Source organism: Nycticebus coucang, chromosome 14 (genome assembly GCF_027406575.1).
Source record: "Nycticebus coucang isolate mNycCou1 chromosome 14, mNycCou1.pri, whole genome shotgun sequence".
NCBI classification, from domain to species: Eukaryota; Metazoa; Chordata; class Mammalia; order Primates; family Lorisidae; genus Nycticebus; species Nycticebus coucang.
Window position 1 is genome coordinate 1,411,612 of NC_069793.1, and position 8,534 is coordinate 1,420,145.

General features: G+C 56.2%; 1 pseudogene; it reads right to left on the reverse strand.

Annotated features, from left to right (window-relative positions):
- Window positions 1-7,411: 7,411 nt before the first annotated feature.
- On the reverse strand, window positions 7,412-7,922 carry LOC128565282 (eukaryotic translation initiation factor 4E-binding protein 1-like; annotated as a pseudogene).
- Between the last annotated feature and the right edge of the window lie 612 nt (window positions 7,923-8,534).

Consider the following 8,534-nt stretch of genomic DNA (forward strand, 5'->3'; position numbering starts at 1 on the left):
GTCTCGGTGGGGCTGTGTGTGTGTGAAAACCCCTGTGCCCAGTGTGCCCGGTCTCATAGGAGGTGCAGGATTGTTAGGAAGAAACGCTGCCCCTCCCTCACTCGGCCTGCTGGGCCACTGGGTTCTGGTTCTGACACCTGGAGGATGCGGCTGGACACGAGGCCCGGCAGGAATACTCAACAGTGCTGTGCAGGACCCTGTGTTTCCCTGCACGACCCTGTGTTTCCCTGCAGGACCCCGTGTTTCCCTGCACGACCCCGTGTTTCCCTGCAGGACCCCGTGTTTCCCTGCACGACCCTGTGTTTCCCTGCAGGACCCCGTGTTTCCCTGCACGACCCCGGGTTTCCCTGCACGACCCCGTGTTTCCCCGCACGACCCGTGTTTCCCCATATGACCCCCGTGTGTCCCTGTATGACCCCGTGTTTCCCCGCATGACCCCGTGTTTCCCCGCATGACCCCGTGTTTCCCCGCACGACCCTGTGTTTCCCTGCACACCCGCATTTTTCCCTGCACACCCTGCAGCTGTCCATGGAGCACTTTGCTGACACCTCAAAGACGACTCTGTGACCCAAGCAGTTAAGAAAGGGTCCCCACGCTTGATCCCTGGAGTGTAGTACAGGAGAAATAGGACAACACACAGTGTGTGCAGCGGAGGCTTCATGAGCATCCAGTGGGTCTGAGGAGCCCAGGCCTGGAGCCTGCAAGGGCTTCTGTCTTCCTCCCAGGAAGGACCTGTCCCCTCCTGTGCTGCTGCCCTGGAGCCCCAGACTGCGGGGCGGACACGCTCAGCAGTGACACCAGGTGGCAGCAGGAGGAATCGCAGCGGGAGTGGTGTGGAGCACAGATGTCACGGTTACCCCTGTGACCCTTGGAACTCGCCACACTCAGAAGGTATCTTTACCTGAGATCCCAGTCTTTCTGGGCGTCCTGCGTGTCACTGTCCACCTCCCACCTGGAACAGAGCCTGTCACGTGGGAGCGAGCTCCTCTGGTCGAGTGGCAGAGACTGGGGTGAGAACGTCCAGGTTTCCATCAGGACTCAGAAACTGCCGGCTGTATCTGGCACCAAAAGGGCCCTGCTGACCAGACTGCTGAGCCCCAGGTCCCCAGACCTGCAGAATCAGACCCCCAGGTCCCCCCTGAAGACAATGAGGACGCAGGGCCCATGATCTTCCCAGCAGGATGAGGAGCTGCGACAGAGGGGCCTGCCTGGGCCTTCCAGAGCCCTGGGCTTGGAATGATTGGGAGAGACCAGGAGGTCAGGGCCTCACGGTGTGGTCTGTGCTGCCTCACTGAGCAGTGAGTCGTGAGTGTCACCAGCTGCTCACCTGGTAGAGTGTGCGGAGTGGCAGCATTCCAAAGTGCACCTGCCCACGCACGTGAGAAAAGCAACCCCACAACCATCTCCGCGCCTCAAACAGGAACCAGGAAGTGGCCGTGAGCTAAGCATCACCCTGACCCTGGAGGGGTATAAAGGGCCCCGGCACAGGAGACCCCACACCTGCCCCTCCCTCCACACCTGCTCCTCTCACCTGCTCCACCCTCAACCCCAGAACCATGGGCTGCTGTGGCTGTTCCGGAGGCTGTGGCTCCAGCTGTGGGGGCAGCAGCTCCAGCTGCTGTGTCCCCATCTGTTGCTGCAAGCCTGTGTGCTGCTGTGTGCCAGCCTGCTCCTGTTCCAGCTGTGGCCAGGGGGGCTGTGGGTCCTGTGGGGGCTCTAAGGGGGGCTGTGGGTCCTGTGGGAGCTGCAAGGGCAGCTGTGGGTCCTGTGGAGGCTCTAAAGGGGGCTGTGGGTCCTGTGGGGGCTGCAAAGGGGGCTGTGGGTCCTGTGGAGGCTCTAAAGGGGGATGTGGGGCCTCTAAGCGTGGCTGTGGGTCCTGTGGGGGCTCTAAGGGCGGCTGTGGGTCCTGTGGAGGCTGCAGCTCTAGCTGTGGGGGCGGCAGCTCTAGTTGCTGTGTCTCCGTCTGCTGCTGCAAGCCCGTGTGCTGCTGTGTGCCAGCCTGCTCCAGCTCTAGCTGTGGCCAGGGGGGCTGTGGGTCCTGTGGCTGCTCCCAGTCCAGCTGCTGTAATCCCTGCTGCTCCCAGTCCAGCTGCTGTAATCCCTCCTGCTCCCAGTCCAGCTGCTGCAAACCCTGCTGCTCCCAGTCCAGCTGCTGTAATCCCTCCTGCTCCCAGTCCAGCTGCTGCAATCCCTGCTGCTCCCAGTCCAGCTGCTGCAAACCCTGCTGCTCCCAGTCCAGCTGCTGCAAACCCTGCTGCTCCCAGTCCAGCTGCTGTAATCCCTGTTGCTCCCAGTCCAGCTGCTGTGTCCCCCTGTGCTGCCAGTGCAAGATCTGAGCTGGCCCCTGAGCTGGGTGTTTGCCTGGGGCGGGTGCAGGTGCAGGGCAGTCCCTCTTCCAGCTTAAGACTTTGCTGCCCCTGCCTCTATCGTACCTGGCATCCTCTGTCCACACTGCTGCCCTTGCCTCGGTCCTTGGCATCTGCTGTCCACACTACTGCCCCTGCTCCATCCCTGGCGTCTGCTGTCCACAGTGCTGCTCTGTCAACAGGTCTCCATGATGCAGTGAACCCCGGGCAGCCTCCTTCTGACTGGACGCCCCTTGGCGCTGCCCACTTCCTCTCCTGAACCTCTCCACTCCCTTCCCTGGGAAGATCCAAACTCCCCACAGAGGCTCGGAGGTGGCTTAGACCCCCAGGACCCTGAGCGCTGCCCCTTCTGTCGGGAGCTCGGCCAACCCTTATCTCTCCGGCTCTCTGGACACTGGCACCTGACCCTGGCTCCTCTAAATAGACACTGACCGTGAGCTTGAAGCTCCTCTCCTGCAGTTCTTTCCTTCTCAGCCCCGGAGCTGTCTCTCCCCATGCCACCTGAGGCTGCTCCAATCTCCTCCCCCTCTCCTCAGTGGCCTTTGGAATGTGGAGTTACAGGACCTGTGTGGGGCGGTCCCTCCAGCCTGGGAGCGTGCCCTTCGGGTCTGTGTCACTGGGCCCTCCACAACTTGTGACTGTGGGCTCAGCTCCTCGGGCTGTGAATGCCCCATGTGTCCTCTCCCACCACCAACCTGTGGGCGTGACCCTGGACAGCCATCCCCTGCCCCCCAGATGTCCCCGGTGGGTGTCCTGGTTCCCTCCTGCACCCTGCTGCATCCACACCTGCCTCGCTCCTGCCTCTCAGCTGCTCAGCCTCTCCACCCCCCCCCCCCCCATCACTTTTCTCCACCATGTGGTGCTTCGAGCTCCTGGGTCAAGTCCTCCTCCATTCCTCCCACTGTCAACCCAGAACATGTGTCAGGGGAATGTGGGTGGGGACTTGGCTGCAGCTACTGCAGGGGTAACCAAAAATTAAAAATAAAAATGAAGAAAATGGCAACATGTCTGAACTAATTCAGGTTAGGCTGAACTGTATGTCACAGTAAAAGTTACACTGGCCAAACACACAGGCTTTATTTCTTGGGAAGGAGGCAGGGTGGACACTGCCGGCTGTGGGAATGACAGCAGCACACAGGCCACCACAGGACAGCAGATAGTGAAGGCAGCAACCTGTGAATTCCAGAACAGATCAGAGGAGAGATTAATAAGCAGCTCAGAGCTGCTGCTTTGTTGTTTTGAAATGTAAAGTCAGCCTCATGCCTGTGATCCCAGCACTCTGGGAGGCCAAGGCAGGTGGCTGCCTGAGCCCAGGAGTTTGAGGGTGCTGTGAGCTGTGATGATACCAGGGCCCTCCACCTGGGTGACAGAGTGCGACTCTGTATAGGAGGGAAGGAAGAAGAGAGGGAGGGATGATGAGAGGGAGGGAGGGAGAATGGGAGAAAGGGAGGAAGGAAGGAAGGGAGGGAGAGAAGGAGGGAAGGAGGAAGGGAGGGAGGTAGGGAGGGAGGGAGGGAGGAAGGAAAACATCAGCCAAAGTAGAAAATAAATTGAGGAAGCATAGACGCAAAAATAAGAAAAGAAAACATGGAGTTAACTGATTCCTAGGTGAGCACAATGGTGAGCTACCCCAGAGGCCAATGCAAGACCCTCACTTGGGCCCACGAGCCCAAGAGCAGCCTGGGAAGCATCAAAAACCAAAGCAAAGCCAGACCCAAAACATTTTCCGGAAAAATGTCTTCAAAAATGTGTGATCTGTCCTGCAATGGAATAGTATCAAATGTTAACAAGGAGGGAAATTCCAGCTCCTCCTACAACATGGAAGGAGCCTGAGGACTCTGCTGAGAAGTTAGCCAATCGCAGGACATGCGGTAGGTTCTGCTGACACGAGGTCAGATCCGTCCGATTCACAGAGATGGAGTGGACGGGGGTGGTGGGGCGGGGGGCTAGTGTTTGATATGGACAGGTTTCTTTTGGGAAGATGAAGCAGTTCTGAAGATGAGATGGTGACGGTCATGTCAGGAATGAACACAAGCCACTGAGCTGTGGGCTCAGATGTCACTGTTTGCCCCCATGGACTTCCTGGGAGCCTGACCAAAGGGGCGGGGGTCAGTACAATAAATAGTCTCATACTCAGTTCTTGCCGGGGCAACGACTGATGAGGCTCAGAGAGGCAGGCGCTTTGACCAGCGGAAAGGTGCCCGCAGGATGCTGCCCACTCTGAAATCTCACCAGGCCTTTTATTGTGTTTCAACAATCATTTCCAATATAGCATTAGCTGATTTATCATGATTGTTTTGGAGTCAAGGAAACTACATCCCCACATGTGACGTATGGGTGATCTTGCAGAAGACCGAAGGGGAATAATGTATAGGGGAGTGGGAAAGGGTCTGGGTTAGAATTACCTTTTGAAAGGGGAGAGATGTTACCTTTAAATCTATACTGCCGATCCCACCCAGCTGAAAGGCTGCTTTCTAATAACTTATTGAAAACAGGTGAAGCGTTTTATTCTTGTGGCTGTATTCCGCTTTCAAGATAAGGAGCCAAGCTCTTGCCATTTGAATCCCTCACAAACGCTTTAGCGCTTTTTTTTCTTTATAATTTTTCTAGCCTGCCCCCACACTGAGAAAGGGCTAAGATGGTAGATTTTATGTTACGTGCACTTTACCAAAATAAAACAAGAACAAAATTTTAAAACGTAGGGTGCTTATTTTTTGGCAAGTGAACAATTTCACAACATGGCGGAGTGGAAAGATGTTCTGGGGGGAGCAGATACGACCGTGAGCATGAGAAACACCAGCTCACTCTGACATCTCCCAGACAGAGGACCAGAGAAATGACTGAGAGCGCGGTCGGCCACCCCACAGAGAGGAACAGGTTCTGGGTCCCAAGTGGCTCCTCCCAATTCTTTCATGGGTAAAGCAGCGTGTGCTAGGTCAGTGCTGGGGGAGCACAGAGAAAGTGGCCCACTTCCTGTCCCCTGTCCTGGAGAACGGGACACAGATGCAAACATTTGACAAGTGGGGCTGTGGCAGAGAACCGATCTCTCTCACTTGATAGAAATGACACAAAATTACTGAATAAAGCACTGGCAGATGGAGTCCAGTGTCACATTTACATAGCAATGCATTGCAGTGGTTAAGGAACTGTCCCAAGAATGCAGCTATGCCTGTGAAACTCTTTGCCATATTGACAGGGAGAAGGAAAAGAACCACCCAGCCATCTCCTGAAGGGTATTGATACGCTCCACCAATACTTGGTAAAGCAGCAATAAATCAGCCATAGCTGGGACATCCCTGAATTTGATGGAAACACGTACGGACACATGCTTCTGGGCCTTCCTCTGCAGGACATTCCTACACCCCTGGGCTGTGCCCCCTACCCCGGGCCCCCTGAGTGATGGAAGGACTGGGGCCACCTGGGGAGAAGGGTTGGGGCAGGTGGGTGCCCCCTTCAGGCGTCAGCCCCTGCCACTCTGGCTCTGTTTTCTCCCCCCTCAGCCCAACTGCGTCTGCAGGGGGCCCAAAGCCCAGGTGGTGTGTGTGTCCCTTCCAGGGATAGGACCTGGGGGAACTGGCTCCCTCCTACCTGGGAGTTTCCGAATCACTGGTCAAGTCCACTGTCTGCTTCCCTGACTGTCACCAGGTCCCCAACCACCCAGCAGCCAGGAGCTCCCAACCTGCCCCAGACAGCGGGGACTTAACACACACGAGCCTGACGCCTGTATTCCTGGGGCTTCCTCTTTTAAGGGAACACTTGGAGAGACTGCCTGTTACAGAAGGGCAACTGCCACCTAGACGGTAGGCAGCCTCTGAGCCCCTCTGGACCCCGGCCGCCATCCCAGCCCTAGAAAGCTCAGCTCCGTGGCTTGGTCTAAAGGCTGTTCTCAGTCTCAGGGTTCTGCTGCTAGTTCAGGTCCTGGCACCTGTGCTCCCAGTGGAGGTACCTGGTCCCAGCTCAGCATTCCAGATGTTGTGAAGAGCAGGGCCTTCAGACTGCCTGTCCTCCATCACTGGGTCTGGATGGTAGTTGGAGGCTGCAGTGAGTTCTGATCACACAGACACCACAGTCCAGCCTGGGCATCATAGCAAGACCCCAGCTCTAAAGAGAGGGAGAGAGAGATGGAGAATGGAAGAAATGCCCAATTACACTTAAAGAAGGCAGAGAAAGAAAGTAAAGAACAAGTGGAGTAACTATAAAACAGCTGCCAAGGTAACATGTTTTAGCCTGACCACATCAACACCCCTTTAAATGGGAGTGTTGTAGATGTGACAGTTACGGACACCCGTGTCAGAGCGGATGAAGAGGCGGCACCCAGAGAAGCTGCGGTGCTGCGTCCGAGAAGCTCATCTGATGTTCCAGCTTAGTGGGGTCGGAAGTAGAGGACGCAGAAAGTCGGGCCGCAAGGGTGCTACAAGCTGAGAGGCTGTTCCCTGGGATAAAGGGGTCAGTTCCCCACGAAGACGCCGTGATCGTGGACATGTCTGTGCTGGAGACACAGCTGATCTGAAGGGGCCACAGTCATCCCCCAAGTCTGTGGCCTCCCGTTTTCGCACATCCTTGACAGGACAAACAGCAGACTTGGGAGACAAGAAAATCCCGAGTAGCCTCGCCTAGAACCTCCCTGCCCCACCCAGCACATTCTGGTCCAGGGCATAGGGCCTTTTGCCAAGGCCGGTCATATTCCGGCCATGAAACAAAACTTAGCGCATTTTAAAATTATTATTATTATTATTATTATTTTCCCCTAGGGCATAGGTGGCCTTTATTTCCTCTCTCGGGGAAGGAAGGGCAGGGGAGCTTTCCTGGGCACACCAGGCAATGAAGGGGTGGTTGTAAGAGGTGGCTATGCCCCCAGAGGAGGGGGCTGGAAGGGCCTGACCACCTTTCAGAAGGGCTGGTCCTTGTCCACTTCCTGGCACTTGTCTGCAGGGTGTGTGTGAGGGAGTCACCCCCACCTTGGGGTGGCAGCTCCTGCATCAATGCAGGCACAAGGAGGTATCTGCTGGTGTTTAAAATGAGGGAGGGAGGGCAGGTGCCCTGAGTCAGGGAACAGCGGGCGAGGGTGGCCGATCCCACGCCAGGCACCTCCCCAGTATGGTAACTTTCATAAGGCCTGGCTGGGGTGACTCTTCTTCCGAGAATGGCCCCTGAGAGGCCCACAGGCAATGCTCCATCTGCTGGCTGCTCCTTTCAATGTCCATCTCAAACTGTGACTCTTCACTGCCAGTAGGCTTCTCTTCTGGGCTGTTGCACAAGCGGTTCTGGCTGGCTTCTGTGGGGGGCTCTTCGCTGGCAGGGCTGGTGACCCCAGGAATGTTGGGCAGATCCCTCGGGGGTGTTTTGGTTATAGGTGAGTTCCAACACTCCATGAGGAATTTCCGGTCATAGATGATCCTGGTACCACCCCAGGGTGGTGCTGAAGAGCGTGCCGCCCGGGGTGGTGCTGTAGTCCCTGGGCGGGAGCTGCGCGCTGTCACCGAGGACCACCCGGCGGGTGGTGGGGATGGCCCGGCTCTGGCTCGGGGTCTGGCTGCAGCTGCTGCCCCTGGACATGGTCTCCTGCTCCGTGCCCCTGCAGCCCTCTGGCCGCCCTCCCGTGCCTCCGGCCTCACCCCGCCTCTATTATTATTTTTTGAAACAGAGTCTCAAACTGTCGCCCTGGGTATGGTGCTGTCGCATCATAGCTCACAGCAACCTCCAACTCTTGGGCTCAAGCGATCCTCTTGCCTCAGATATTTTCTATTTTGAGTAGAGACAGGGTCTCTTTTGCTGGGGCTGGTCTTGAACTTGTGAGCTCAAGCAATCCATCTGCCTTGGCCTCCCAGAGTGCTAGGAGTATAGGCGTGAGCCACACGCCTAGCCCCTTAATACATTTTTTAAAACAGAATTTACATGAAGTGTGTTCTCCTATCATAGCAGAATTAAACTTGAATTTGATAATGTAAAGCTATCTCCACCTATCAGAAAACTAATGGACGCCCTTCTAAACAACCTAGGCATGAAAGAGGGAGCATCAGTGGAGATTTAAAAAATATGTTTAACTAAGTAAAAATCAAAATATAACACATTGGCTCAGTGTCTGTAGGACGGTGGTTACGGCACCAGCCACATACACCGAGGCTGGTAGGTTTGAGCCCAGCCCGGGCCTGCTAGACAACAATGACA